This window comes from Primulina eburnea, chromosome 2 (genome assembly GCF_022965805.1).
Source record: "Primulina eburnea isolate SZY01 chromosome 2, ASM2296580v1, whole genome shotgun sequence".
Classification (NCBI taxonomy): domain Eukaryota; kingdom Viridiplantae; phylum Streptophyta; class Magnoliopsida; order Lamiales; family Gesneriaceae; genus Primulina; species Primulina eburnea.
Genome location: NC_133102.1, coordinates 29,165,246 through 29,181,403, shown reverse-complemented (window position 1 = coordinate 29,181,403; position 16,158 = coordinate 29,165,246). Strand labels below are relative to the sequence as shown.

General features: G+C 38.3%; 1 protein-coding gene across 3 annotated transcripts in view; it reads left to right on the top strand.

Moving 5' to 3' along the window:
* Nucleotides 1-16,158, top strand: part of LOC140823018 (methionine S-methyltransferase-like) — a 156,420-nt gene that overhangs the window by 57,542 nt on the left and 82,720 nt on the right. The gene's annotated exons all lie outside the window — the stretch shown is intronic.

The following is a 16,158-nucleotide window of genomic DNA, read 5'->3' as shown; positions in this document are numbered from 1 at the left end:
AGGCAATGCATGACTATGTGCAAATCGTTCAGAAATAAATGTGTTTGAAGCACCGGTATCAATTAGTACATAAGCAGAGTAACCACATAAAGAACAGTTACCTGCCACAACGTCATCTGGTGCTTCCTGGGCCTGCTCCTCTGTCAAAGCAAATACCCTGGCCTGCTGTCTAGGAGGCTGGCTAACAGTCTGGCTACCTCCTGGCCTCTGCTGTGACTGAGCTGGCGCTGGCTGAAATGTGTGAACAGCAGTTGATCGTCTCTCAGTCTGTGCTGCTGATCCCGATGACTCGGTTCCCTGAGATCTTTGGGAACCTCTCTGTGGACACACTTTACCAAAGTGTCCCAGTTGTTTACAAATGTTGCAACTACCAGTCACTCCCTGGCATTGCTCAGTTGCATGTCTTCCTCCGCAAGTCTTGCAGTTAACTCTAGTGTAACTCTGGCTCTGTCTGGAACCACCGGAGCTGGAAGAACTGCTGCCAGATTTCTTGAATTGCTTTCCTCTGGCTTTCAAAAATTCTTTCTTCCCTCCACTGCTACTGCCACTCTCAAATATGGGAGGTGGTTGATGTGGTCTCGGTGCTGGAGGCATAAATGAAGCCCCTTTCTGTCTCATCAGACCGGCTTCTACTCCCTTAGCTCTATTTAGGGCATCAGTAAAATTATTCGGTCGCCCTGTGTTCACCAATGTGAAAATGTTGGGGTTCAAGCCATTGATGAACTGGTCAGTAGTAGCTTCTTCGCTGTCAGCCACATGTGGAGCAAATTTCAACAAGGAGGAGAACTTGGACACGTATTCTTCTATGTTCATCTGTCCTTGCTTTAGATTGGCAAATTCCGCCCCCTTGTCTTTTCGGTATGACACTGGAAAGAATCGTTGATAAAATTCAGTTCTAAATATATTCCAAATAATAGTCGTACCTCTATGCTCTGTGGCTCTCTTCCTCGTAATCCACCAGTCTTTTGCCACATCGTGCAGCTGATGTCCAATCAATTTCACTCTCCTCTCATCGGTATACTCCAAGGATTCGAACAACATTTCTATATCATCAAGCCAACTCTCGCATTCTACAGCGTTCTCTGTTCCTTTCAAAGTCGGCGGATGAAATGACTGAAATCGTTTCAGTAATGTTTCCATTGGAGTCGGTGTTACATCCATCGGAGGATTTGATGTACTTCCCTGTTCTGGTACTCGTCTCGGAGGCATATCTGATAACCAAATAGATTAGTAACAAATACCACAATTCTGTTGCAATCCTCCTTTGATCACCTTAATGTTGATCTAGAATCAGTACTGATCCAATCTCAATAAAACATATTACTATATCAAATCAGATAAGCAAATAACATGTATTAAAGCAGTAAGACATGCTAGCAATCAAAAACAGGAAAGAAAACCTCAATCTACCCCGCTCACTAGCCTCTTCTATCTTAATCTAAAGGATCTATCGCTCTGATACCACATGTTGTGGGGACCCGGACGCTAATCAAGTTCTTAATCATCATTGGGACTAATTAATCAATTATAATAAACATGGTCTAAAATTTTTTAAAATGCGGAAGGTAATGGAATCAAACTCCTATACATATCAGTATAAAAGTATAAATCTGATAAAATATACAATCATACAAATCTCAGGTTTAACAACTAACTATCAAGTGTTTAAACCCTATCTCTAATCCAAGTCCGTAGTCTCCACTCTAACTCGATCTTTCTTCATCTCTGTGACCCTGAACCTGTCCCACCTGTTGCCATGCACACATACAGACAAGACAACAGCCGGATAACTCCGGTGAGATATAAATATCCCAGTATAAACAATGTATTAATGCAATCATATAAGACATATAAAAAAGCATAAACAATCAGTAAAAACATGTATCTAATCTGACTACATGAATTAATACAAATCTGTATTTAAAACAATGTCTTGTTATCTTATCTCAAATTATTTCTAATCTAGGGATCCCAATCTAATTTAGACTTTGGTATGCTGTATTGAATGTCTACAATAGACGTCGATCCACATCTAAGCTCATCGATACATCGTAAGTCTAGAGTCTCAGCGGTTCTGAAAAAGACTCGGTGGTTCTGCCCTAGCTAGGCTGATCTGCCCTAGAATCAAACTCTGACTCTGCTCTAAGTCAATACATTAATATATCAATCTGATAATATGCAAATATCAATGCAATAAAATAAAGTATGTGATTTTGGGAAACTCAAGTCAAACCTAACTCGAGTTGTGAAATCCCGAATCAACATTTATTTATACCTTTCTTGTTGTCGCTCTGATACAATCGAAGTCTTGATTCAAAGTCTGTCAATGTTCAATCTTGCAATGACAATATCGATATTCTGTATCAATATTCTAATCAAATCACGACATCTCTGTTTTATCAAATCCTGACGGTACAACAGTACAATCTTGCGATATCTGTGATACCAACCCAGTATCTACTAATTCCAATAATTTACACTCAACCACTGTACAAATCTGATATCAATTCTAGTCAATTTCATTCTGAAATTCATAACAATTCCGTAATCAGTCCGTTTCTTAATCTGACTTCGATTCTACGCTGTCTAACATGTCAAGAACAACATATATGACGTATATTCAATTCCAACAACATCATAATTTCAAAGCATGTCAAAACGTAGTAAAACTTAAGTCTAGTTGTAGTCCGCGTTGATAGGAACACAGTACCGAAGTCGGATTTAAAATCAAACGGACGGATCTTTCACAAAAGGCGTAAGGATTTTTCACACAATTATTCTGATCTTTTCTCGTTCTTTCTCCTTCTTTATTATGAAGGAACGATTTATATATATCAAGTTTGCATGTAACCGAAACGTGGCTTCTTTTCATAATTCTGACGCGGCGCTCGGGCGGTGCTAAACTACCGCTCGGGTGCAGCATGTTCTGTCCAAGACCTTTCGAATTACACATTGGCACTCGAGCGGTCATAAACTACCGCTCGGGCGCTGCACCTTCTGCCCAAAAAGTATCCTTGATGAACACTGGCGCTCGGGCGGTCAAAAACTACTGCTCGGGCGCCAGACTCTCTGTCCACAAGTTATGTAATTCATATGCTTGGCCCAATTCGGTTTCGTAATGGCCTGGCCATAATCACATTAGCTCGACTTCAATAATCTCATGTTAATATAATTAAAATCTCATATTAACTGAATCAAGATCTTGGCCCTTACAAACTTGCTGCCCAAATGCCCCCAAAATACGACCTTGGATTTGTTGTTTTTATTGTCTCATGCGGTTTGAAATGGACCTCAAGATAATATCATGTATATGCTAAACAAAAAAGTAACCATAGCTCTGATACCACTTGAAAAAGGATCGTTTAAGGTGCCCGAAATACGCAACGTAAGTTTCAAAAATATTTTGATAGCAAAAACCGAGCACCCTAAACACTAAGATGTGTAGCAAATACAATAAAATACAAAATGACATTCATAGATTGTTTTAGAAAATATACATATCAATCTTAAAAGATTGATGATGGCACCAACTTAGTTGTGAAACAACTAAACTCTTCAATGGCAAGACTAATATTCAAGCTTCCAAGAGCACTCCTTGCTCAACATCAAGCCCACCACCAACAAGGAAGATCCCCTCTAATTTTGCACTAGAAAAATTGGAGGATGTTTCTTTGATAAAAGTAAGATACCCTCAACAAATTGAAGAATCAAAATTATGAAAGAGTGTACATAAAAATTTTGGCCAAGAGGTTTTCAAGGAGGAGAGAATGAGACTTTCTTGGTGCTTGAAAAAGTTAAAGTGAGCATGTGAATGCCAAGCCTTAGATATTGAAAAATAGCCTCCAACCCTTCACCTCCCTTGCATGCTTTCTACATGGGCTTGTAACAATTACAAAGCCCATGGACTTTTTATTTAAATGTATCGAACACATTTGAGACCATTTAAAATTTACTTGATTTTACTCAATTCCACTAGTTTAATAATTATCTCTAATTGAGCTCTACAAGGCCCAATGTTATTTAATTAATTCAACAATTGAATTAATTTATTATTTAGACACTACTAGGTCCACTAGTGTTTAATTAATTCAACACTTGAATTAATTTAATTTAGTCCATAATAATATTTATGAAAATCACAATTTTCAAATACATTATTTTTTTGGCCAACATTTAATTTAGGAACACTTTCACAAATTAAAAGTTACATTCCCCATAATTCTCTTATAGAATTCATACTTCTATTTTCCTTTGCGCTTATAAATACTTTTATAAGCCGTGCAACATATTGAACTATTTTACTTCTAAACGGGAACTAGAAAGTTAGCACTTGTGTGACCCTCTATGGTTCATTGATACAACTAGCCGTCGGTTCACATCCCCATGTGATTCGGGACTAAACATGTCCTAAATGAGCATACCCCAATTGCTCCATTCTTATTTATCAACTCCTTGATAATAAGAATGTCAGAACTCAAGTCTGATAGTATCCAACCAATCATGTTAAACGCATAGCAGCATCGCTTACATGATTCCATAGGTATCAAATGATAGTGCTTGTAACAAACATCAATTATGGTTAGCGTACAGTATGGTCCCTTCAACTCATATATCCTGACGGATTCGACGACTATTGGTATATCGAAAGCTGGCAAAAAATCGATACTATGTTTCATGTCGTAGTTGCACAATGGTGTAATCTATGAAAACCCTTTCATAATTACCAACATACTATGATCAGAGATTTCATACTACATATACATGAGATCACATAGGATATCCATACCCAAAGGTAAGCGGTGAAGCCCTGACTACAATGCATCGACTCCTATATGTTTCGACAAGACACCCAACCTTGCCACCTGATAACCCCGTGAGAGTCGGTAAACAAGTCAAAGTGCAATGCTAGCACATAGAGTCTCAATGTTCTCCCGGGTCATAAGGACTAATGGTGTACAACCATAAACTAGGACGTTTCCACTCGATAAGTGAGAACCACTTGGAAAGTCCTATATGGAGGGTTGTTCAGTGCACTCTACCAAGAGCATCTATCTGCATGGTCGGACATCACAATGTACCCTACTAATGAAACATGGTACTCACATCGCAGATACTAGTCTCAAACTCGAGCGGCCTATATACTTCTTAGCGGCGGCAGAATCGACTAGGAACTATTTAGTATATATAGTATTGCAAATATGAGTTTCATGATACTCATCATATGAGCATCTCATATTCTTTTTTACTATTTGTATATTCAAGGATTTTATCTATGCAAATAGCAAGGGTATACAGATAAAGATGTGCCAAAACAATAATTTCAAATACTATTAAAATAAAGATGGTTTATACATAGAGTTTCATTGTGAACACTCGGCCAACACTTGGATCTACGGACACCTACTCTAAAAGTTTATAATACCACTGACCCTCTCATCATATTCATGCATGGATTCTACAATCTTCATCTTGATATTGTCAAACTTCTGAGCAGCAACCGATAGCTTGTTCTCCTTGGTTTGTTTGTTTTCTTCACAAAGCTGAATCAGTTTCCCCCATATCTCTTTAACAGTTTTGCTCATTTTGATGTTGCTAAAAGTGATTTTATCCAGCATTTTATATATGATGTCCTTGGCCACATTATCGAGGTTGGCATTCCTCTGATCTTCCGTTGTCCATTCCTATCTGGGCTTCTCAATGCGATGAAGTGCCCCATCAGTTATTACAACTGTTGTATTTGCTTTTAAGATTTTCATGGGTCCTTCAGTAATGACATACCACATGTCGTCGTCTTGTTCAGCCACATGAGCCTGCATTCTGATTTTCCAGTCATCGAAGTCTTATTTGGAAAACATTGGTATTTTATTGAATGAAGACATATGATCAGTTTTGAGGATAAGAATATTCTGGGACAAGATTCAACTGCTCAGATACAACTTGATAGGATCGATTAACTGATGAAATAGTGTTTAGAAGGGGGGTTGAATAAACACTCACGATTTTCACAAACTTTTCGAGTGTTGAGTCATTATGGTGACAGACTGAAACTCGGGATCTTGTCAGCCGATATCAATCAGTAAACAATAAAGTGCAGAATTAAACTGACTGATAGATAGAATGAAAACTGAAATAAGAACACACGAGATTTTATGGATGTTCGTAGATTTCAAACACTCTTACGTCACCCCTTCTATCACAAGGATAGGATATCCACTAAAAGAATTTGACCGATACAAACATTTGTACAGACCCACTTCAATTTGGACTGAACAAGGCCAAAACTGGAATTCTTATTTTACTATAAGTTTCACAGATACTCAACTGGACTTAGCACAACTGATCTCTTTTAAGATCGAATTTACATCAAAATAATTTGTGCTAGTAAGCTCGAAAGGTAGCCAAGAATACTATGAATATATCTGATAATTGTGAGCTTCTAATCTTTTGAATAAGAACGAGAATTTCAGCAGAGTAACAGCAAGATTGATAAAATGGTGAATCGTTAATCATCGTTTTTCAACTACTCTTATCTACTAATTATAGGCTTCTCTTAAACGGTAATACTCAATGTAATTTGAATCTTTATATCTGTTGTATGCCACATCAATATTTTTCTGACATTCGTACACTGCAACTTTTCCGCCCACTATTAGTTGCAGACTACTTTGTACTGTTGTCGGTTGAACGTCATTTTCGTTAACTGATGACGTGTGCAGCTGAAGGATCAGATGATAAGCTCACAACTGAATGTAGAAACTGATCAGTTTCCAATTGATCAGTCAGTTGTCTGCGTAATTTCGGTTCAGCTGGTTCAGTTGCCTTTGTTAATCTGCGCATTAATCTTCAGTTGTAGGCAACTGTCAGTTTGAGTATTTGTTCAATTACTTTCAAACTTCTTGATCAGTTAATTCAATCGATTTAAGCACTTAGTTTATCATACAACCGAAATTTAGTTTCCAACAAACTTCCTTGAAAAGAAAATGCCATTTAAAAATAACACCGGTAAACATGCGACAGATAAAATGTTGCAGTAAAAATAATGCCAACATGTACCACCAGTATGCATAATTAAAATTAGACAGGTAAAATTCTGAAGATCATCAGCATAACTTAAAACGTATGAAATCGCTCATGTCTACTAAAAGCTCAAGAAAAGTTAATGTGCGAAAAAATGTGGTCCTCGGGTAGTTCTGGCACATCCGGCCTTGCCTACTCAGATTTCGGTGCCTCCAGTCTCCTCATCTAAATGCTCACCTGTATCAAACACGTCTAGCGAGTCTAAATACTCAACACACCTACACTATTAATAACAAATACAAATACGTACACCCAGTAGTGAAAAATAATTTTGAAACATGAACGTAAACGTGTCGTATAAAATCATAATGTGTCGAAACATGTTCCATCATATCATCATATAAGTATAAATTTTCTTTTTAATTGAATTCAGTTCATTAGTTGTGACTTTCGTATCAGCTCTATTCGATGGATCCATCCATAAACGTGGTACCCGGCGACGGGGACATCAACGACAACATTACTCGTCCACTGAGCCTTGGCCTCAGCTCATAATATCTCATTTAATCATGTTATTCACAACCATATCTCATGCTTCAAAATATGTCATCATGTTTACCACTTAATAAAACATGCTATACATAAATTTTCCTTGAAACAAAGCATGCACCAAATATTTCTCGTAATTACATAAAAATGATAACTATGGTTCATAAAGATTTAAAACATGATAAATATGTGCTCGGGACGCTGTCAGGACTAAAATCTTACCTCAGGTGCAAAATGACCGTTTTCCCCTCGAAATCCAAAATGACCATCTTACCCTTGGATCTCTAATAGTCGACCCAAAACTTACCAAACTCCTTAAAATATCCCAAAACTTATTTATAAGCATTCTTAGACATAAACTTGAACCCGTTTCGAAAATTAATCGATTCGTTTTGAGACTTGAACTGTGGTCACGGTTTTAATCCGAATCGACTCGAAATTTTTGCCAACCTTTTCCCAACATTTTATCGTGCCTTATAAACATCTAAAAGGCTCTAAAACCATCACAACCAGCCCCTAAGCCCTTCGAACAACACCAGCTCCTGGAAAATTTCTGTAACCCTCATTTGGAAACCCTGGGCGCTAAACTTGAATCTATCGGTCCTAGCCTCCAAGCCAACGGGTCCAGCACTTAACCACCATTGCTGGATTCAAGACAAACCCATGGGGCCCTGCTGGACTAACCTTAGCTACACTATTATCCAAGGTGCCTGCCCCACACAATGCACCCGACGGCCCCGCCCATAAACAAGCTACCTGAGCCCCTTCAACCTAAGCTCCTTTGATCAGCTTATGGAGCAAGACCAGCCGCTCCCAGCCCCCTCCCAGCCCTACCACAGACCCAAGAGGGTCGGCTTCAAAGCTGGCATCATGCCATGCACGACTGTCAACCCTAAGCCCTCGATCTTGTACTCAAACGCTAGACCCAAACAATTTCCCCTCGATCTTGGCAGACACGAAACTCCAACACCTAGACATCATTATATCGACATGTGCAGCCCCCTTGCATCATATAACAAACAGCCCCTTGCACATAAATATGAAAACGTGAGCTTAAATCAAAACCATGCAAGTTCCTTGACAAGTTTGTAACAAAAACACAACCACGAGAAAGATCCTTTAAATTTCGAGCACACACATAAATTACAGCATAGTACTGACGTGAATGAAGAGAAAATTGAAGACAGAAGCATGCCTTTGCAATTCTATGAAAGAAAACTTGAAGGAATCACTACTAGAAATTCAACATTTTACAACACTCAAAAGACAACGGTTTTATCCAAAACTGTTGTCATTTTCCTTTTAACAACGGTTTTAAAGAAAACCGTTGTCTTTGTGATTCTTTTGTTTTTCAAAGACAACGGTTTTTTTTAAAACCGTTGTCTTTTATGGGTCAACAACAACGGTTTTAGTAAACCGTTGTCTATGGGCGTGCTTTTTGGGTATAAAGACAACGGTTTTGAAAACCGTTGTCTTTGTGATTGTTTTTTTTTTTGCTAAGACAACGGTTTTTTTTTAAAATCGTTGTATTTTATGGGTAACAAAAACGTTTTTTATACCGTTGTCTATGAGCGGGTTTTTAGTAGCTATGACAATGGTTTTAATAACCGTTGTCTATGAGTGCGTTCTTATATAGCTACGACAACGGTGTTAAAAATCGTTGCATATTAACGTCAGTGAAAGACAACTGTTTTGTAATATCCAAGCTTGGAGAACGGTACAATTTAAGATTTCTTGTGTTTATAGACTATTTGGTTAAGTTTAAATATAGTTTAGATGTTAAGAGTTGTGATTTATGGTTTATAGTATTGTTGGTTATGCTTGTTATGTGGTTTTATTGTAGAGACCAATTGGGGTGGTTAGATAAGATATAGAGGTGCAACTTTCTTGTTGGGAGTGTTGCCAGATTATGAGGAGAAGCGGCGTTGCGATTCGATTTTTAGGTGAAAAGCTTGTTGTTGGCTTCAGGGGAGACTGCACCCGCGCTGGAGAAGACACCGCACCCGCGGTGATTGGGCAGAGGCGGCACCGAACCCGCGGTCAGAAAGATACCGCACCCGCGGTCGCTTGTTTCAGATTTTTGGCTAAACTCCAGTAGGCAGAGCGCACCCGCGGTAAGAACTCAGCGCACCCGCGGTCGTCATTTTCAGATTTTCGGAAGTTGTTCAGTAGGCTTAGCGCACCCGCGGTGTATGTTGGAGCGCACCCGCGGTGCGTGAACAGTAAAAGCGTGTTTTGAGATTTTAGTGAATAAATACATGAGTTGGTTCACTTTTCCCTCATTTCTCTCCTCTCTTCTCGGTTTGCAGCTCAAGGGGAAAGCTAGGGTTCCTACTTTTTCATCTTATATCCTTTGATTCAAGCTTATTTTTGGATTATTGAAAAGGGAACAAGGTTCTTTTGGGTTCAAGGAGCTAAGGTAAGCTTATGGTTTAGTCATTCTTTGGATTTGGTGTTGGGGAGAAATCATGGGTTTGTTGATAGTGTTGATTTTATGACTTTTATGGTAATTTTGTTGGATTACTAAGTTATTGATGGTGCAATACATAGTTTTTTGTTGTAGGATTTGTTCCAAGAGATTATAATCAAGCTTCTTGTTGGTTGTAAGTGGAATTCATTTCCTTGTGCTCACATGATAGTATATGTATTGTATTTCAATGGTTTTACATGCTATTCCCTTCCATTTGATTCATATTATGTATAAATACACTTTGCTTGTATTAGAGGCTTTTATATTTCTCAATTGTGAAAAAGGGAATACAAGATTTAATTCCCAAAAGAGAGTTCAAATGATTTATTGGATTGATAGATACATAGTCAGAGATTGCATTTAATTAGTTGATCAACGACCATAGGCTTAAATCCTAACAGAGTATCGATTTATATCGATGGGATATAGGTACAGAGATAGAGATACTATTTAGATATCAATCCAACAGAGAAAAGAGAAATACCATCGTTATTTTTATGTTCTACTATCTTATTCATGTTTCAAGAGTTAGATGATATTTAATGATTTCAAAGCCATATTTTTCAGAGTATGATATGTATTCATTGTTATGTAAGAGTTCCACTTGCTGAGTTTTATACCCATTTAAGTTATTTCATGTGATGCAGATAAGAGTGACGAGCCGGGACGTTGATTGGAGTCGAGGTCATATGCATACCAAGATGGAAGGATGAAAGATATTTTCTAGCATTTTGACATGATCAAAAATGATATTTTGTATTTTGTTGCAATACTTGATTGATCATGTATATACTTTTGATTGTAAATGTTTTATGTCAAGAAATTTTTAATCCTTCCTCCCTCTAAGTAAAATTTTTAATTTTCGTTGTGTTATTTTATAAAATAGGTCAGAAGTGTTACAAGCTTTTTTAGTAGCGACAAAGATTTATAAAATCGTTGTCTATGTACATTTTTTGGGCCTAAGACAACGGCTTTAAAAAAAACTGTTTTTGTATTACTAAAATATATAACTTTCAAAGCAACACTTTAAATCATTTAACAACAATGTTTAAAAAAAAGCCGTTAAAAAAACCAATTAACCCAATTAACTTATCCCCCACACAGTACTTCTCGCAATATCACACACTTTAAATTTACACTCAATAATAAAAACAGATTCACGACAACACACACACACACTCACCCTCTCCCGTCGTGCGCTCTCCTTTTTCCCAGCCGAATCAAAGCCGCCGTTAGTCCGTTCGCCGTCACCGAGGACCCTCGAAGAGCCTAGGACCTTAATTGCAACTTTAATCGGGTGTTTTGAGCAAGGCGAGGTCGTGAATCTTAGTCCTATTCTGCGCACGATTTGTCATCCATTTGGGTAAGAATTTCACTCGATTATTTGGGTCATTTGAGGTTGTTTGAGATGTATTATATTAGTTTTAAGTAGCTTCTGGATCTGGCATTGGATAAGAACATGGCGAAGAGTGTGAATTTATGTTATGAGTTTGCTTTTTAAATTTTTATTTTATCGGTATTATGCTCTTCCTGAAGCGTATGAATTTTGTACATTGTATGAGCTTTCTCACACGTCTTTGCTCTTCTCCCAGGATTAACATAGTTGCTTAAAATATCAATTTTTTTCGTTAAATTGTGTTATTGTATATACATTCACAGTAAATACAAATATATTTTGATTCATAAAGTTTTAGCCCGTTCATATTGATTTTCTGAATAAAAGTTCAGTTTTCTGAATAAAATTGTGCTTCTTGAGTTAGGCATAAGGTTGCTGCCAGAGCCATTCTTTGCATTTCAATCTCATTGATATTGCCATCCATATTTGGGTCCAATATGCAGTTGAAATCTCCATTTTCTAGTTTGGGTTTTGCCTAAAAGCGAAAAAGCAGTTTAGTCTATTGCTCAGAAAAACTTAAAAACAGATCAAATTTCAGAAAGACATCTACACCAAGTTATGCCGGTATAAAAATTTCAGTAAGAAATCTCATTGGCACTAATTAACTTTTTAATTACTTGTAAAAATGAAAAGTTTTCTACACCAAGTTATGAAGGAGTACCCGTGGTTCTAATTCTTCGGTTGGAAGAATATTTGATGATTTAACATCTCTGTGAATAACGGGACTTTGAAATTCGTTGTGCAAGTAATTTAGTGCTTCAACGATTCCAAAAGCTATTTTATATCTTCTGCCCATGAGAGTATTGAACCTCTCGTTCCATCAATACCTGATCCAAATCTCAGATATTAGTTGGAGTTCATGTAATTAGACAATATATTTTTTAACAAAAATATTTTAGTAGTATGTTTACTTCTCCAATTAAACGAACTTATGTAAAAATAAAAACGAACTAAAGTAATTAATAAATTAATCCTAAAAGAAAAGAAGGGTTCGAGGAGCTCAAAGTTGAAAAAAGTAAATGAATTAAATGTCATTTGTTGGCCGAATGGTCACGTCAATAATGTAGTCTAGTCTAGTCTAGGTGCCGACATGAGCGGAGTGACATTATATGTAATGCTTGTTGGTTCCTATCCATTTGGGGATTCTAGGGAATTCAAGGACTTCCATGAGGTAATTCAGTCTTGATGCTTGATTTTATTATCAATTATGTTCCTCCTTGAAAGTTTTGAATGGTTGGGAACCTATGTGTGATTTTCCTTTTACTTCTTAAAGTAAAGTTAGTACAAATGTTGTCATCGGTGCACCTTATTTTATTTGTGGTTGTTTCTTGTCATTAAAAAAAATGATTTGTATCTGAAGTAGAAATGATTAATTTGGTTATTTTGTGTAATGTAGATTCGATGCATAGAATGTTTTACAATTGCGAGAAAATGTACCTGTTGCAGGTCTTGCAGGAATGTGAACTACCTCCTGCGCCTTTAGGTGTATGCTGATCTGGGAAGTTTGCAGGAGTCTTACTAGCCTACGTTGGGTAAGGAGTAACTACATGAATTCTATTTATGTATACATGTGTGTGTGTATATATATTAAAAAGATAGGCTATCAATAAAAGATTTTTTTATATTATTTAAAATTGTTTTGAAGGGTTTGGGCTCATTGTTAGCTAAGTAGTTGTACCAACCATGGACAAAGAATGGATGTCAAAAGATAGGCTATCACATGAATTTGATGTTAGAGTAGAGTCTTTCTTGCAGTTTGCACTAAAAAATGCTTCCCATTATGATGAAATACCTTGTCCATGTGCATATTTTGGTAATCTCAGGAAGAAAAATGTTGAAACTATCAGGGCACATTTGTTTTGTAATGGTATGGATTTGACATATCATACATGGATATGGCATGGGGAAAGATCTACGAAAGGGAACTCAATGAATGATAATGATCGAGTAGGACAAGATGAACTCAAATCATTTTGTGAGGAACCTATAGATATGGTGCATTGTGTATATGAAAGTTATGCTGAGAATCCAACCCAATTCAATAAGCTACTTGAAGATGCAGATAAACCTTTATATCCTGGATGTGATAAATTCACAAAGTTATCTGCAGTTGTTAAATTATTTAACTTGAAGGCAAAATATAGTTGGAATGATAAAAGTTTCAGTGATCTACTTATTTTGTTTGGAGAAATGCTTCCAGATCACAATGAATTGCCTTCATCTTTGTATGATGCAAAGAAACGCTTACGCACATTATGACTATGTGAAAATTCATGCTTGTCCTAATGATTGTATCTTATACCGAACGGAGTACGAAGATTTTGCAAATTTCCCTACATTCGGGACGTCAAGGTGGAAGTTGGGCAACAAATGTGCTGACTTAGTGAGTCTGTCTACTATAACCCAAATGGAGTTCGATCCTCTGACTGACCTCGGTAATCCAACCACAAAATCCATAGTAATGTTCTCCCACTTCCACTGGGGAATGGGAAGTAGCTTAACCAATCTTGCTGGCCTCTGATGTTCAGCTTTTACTTGCTGGCAAATGAGACATTCTGATACAAATCTACGGATGTCTCGCTTCATCCCTGGCCGCCAATACAATATCTGGAGGTCCTTATACATCTTGGTACCTCCCGGATGGATAGAATACGGAGATGTGTGTGCCTCTGTCAAGATATCATGTCTGATCGATTCACCACTAGGCACCCACATTCTACCTCTGTATCTCACAATGCCGTCTGTCACTGTGTAAAGAACATTGCCCTTGGCTTCATCTTTCAGCCTCCATTTCTGTAAATGTTCATCTGAAGAATGTCCTGCTCTGATGCGGTCTAGCAAATCATTTTTGACTATCAGATTAGACAGTCTAGGGGCTCTGCCCTCAGGATAAATCTCTAGACCAAATCTCTGAATCTCCGACTGGAGTGGTCTCTGAGCTGTCAACTGAGCAACAACTGCCACTTTTCTGCTCAAAGCGTCTGCGACAACATTAGCCTTTCCCGGATGGTAGCTAATTTCGCAGTCGTAATCTTTCACAAGTTCTAACCACCGTCTTTGTCTCATATTCAGTTCTTTCTGCGTGAAGAAGTATTTGAGACTTTTGTGATCGGTGAAAATCTGACACTTCTTGCCGTATAAGTAATGTCTCCAAATCTTCAATGCAAAGACAACGGCGGCTAACTCAAGGTCATGCGTCGGGTAATTCTTCTCGTGCACCTTCAACTGCCTGGAAGCATAAGCTATGACCCGACCCTGCTGCATCAATACTGCGCCCAACCCGAGCTTAGATGCATCGGTGTAGAGTACAAATTCACCTTGCCCTGTTGGCATGGCTAGCACCGGCGCAGAAATAAGAGCCTGCTTCAACGTGTCGAAGCTCTTATAGAATCCCTCACTCCACACAAACTTAGCATTCTTATTGGTTAGTGAAGTGAGTGGCATTGCTATGGACGAAAATCCCTTAATAAACTTACGGTAGTAGCCTGTTAAACCCAAAAAGCTGCGGATCTCTGATGCATTCTTTGGCTCTACCCATTCCTTAACGGCTGCTACCTTGGCTGGATCCACTTCAATCCCGCTGCTAGACACTATATGCCCCAAGAATGCTACTTTCTACAACCAAAATTCGCACTTACTGAATTTCGCAAATAACTTGCGACTTTGCAAAACCTGTAAAACTGTCCTCAAATGTTGGTCATGCTCCTCATGGCTCTTTGAGTATATAAGGATGTCGTCAATGAACACGATGACGAACTGATCAAGTTAGGGCTGAAATACTCGGTTCATGAGGTCCATGAAAGTTGCTGGAGCATTCGTCAATCCACATGGCATTACTAAGAACTCGTAGTGCCCATATCTGGTTCTGAAGGCCTTTTTGTAAACGTCTGCGTCCTTCACTTTCAGCTGGTGATACCCTGATCGAAGATCTATCTTAGAGAACACTGCGGCTCCCTGCAATTGATCAAACAAGTCTTTGATTCTAGGAAGTGGGTATTTATTCTTGATCGTTACCTTGTTCAGCTCACGGTAATCGATGCACAGTCTCATGCTCCCGTCCTTCTTCTTCACGAAAAGCACTGGTGTGCCCCACGGTGAGAAACTAGGGCGAATGAATTCCTTGTCCAAGAGCTCCTGAATCTGCTGCTTGAGCTCTAACATCTCGGCTGGAGCTAGTCGGTACGGTGCCTTAGAGACTAGCACTGTACCTGGCATGAGATCAATGGAAAACTCCACCTCTCTATCGGGTGGAAGACCTGTGACGTCATCAGGAAAGACGTCTGAGAAATCTCTGACTACTGGCACTTCTGATATCGAAAGAGTGGGCACGTCAGGCGCTGAAATAACACTGGCCAAGAAAGCCTGACACCCCTTGGAAATAAATCTCCTCGCCTGCATGCACGAAATCATGCGGGGAAAACTCCTCCATCTAGTTGGCTCGAAGAGAAACTGCTCCATGCCCAATGGTCTGACTAACACTGATCTCTTCTGGAAGTCGATAAGAACTCTGTTCTTAGTCAGCCAGTCCATTCCCAATATGATGTCGAATTCTGGCATCGACAATAGGATTAAATCTGCGTATACTAGGTGGCCATGCAGTTCTAGATCAATATCTCTGATCACACTGGTAGTCAACAGCTCTTCCCCTAATGGGACTGTTACTGAGAAATTCACGTCTAGGCCAATGGACTTGAGATCCAAATGATTAGCAAACGTTTCCGATATA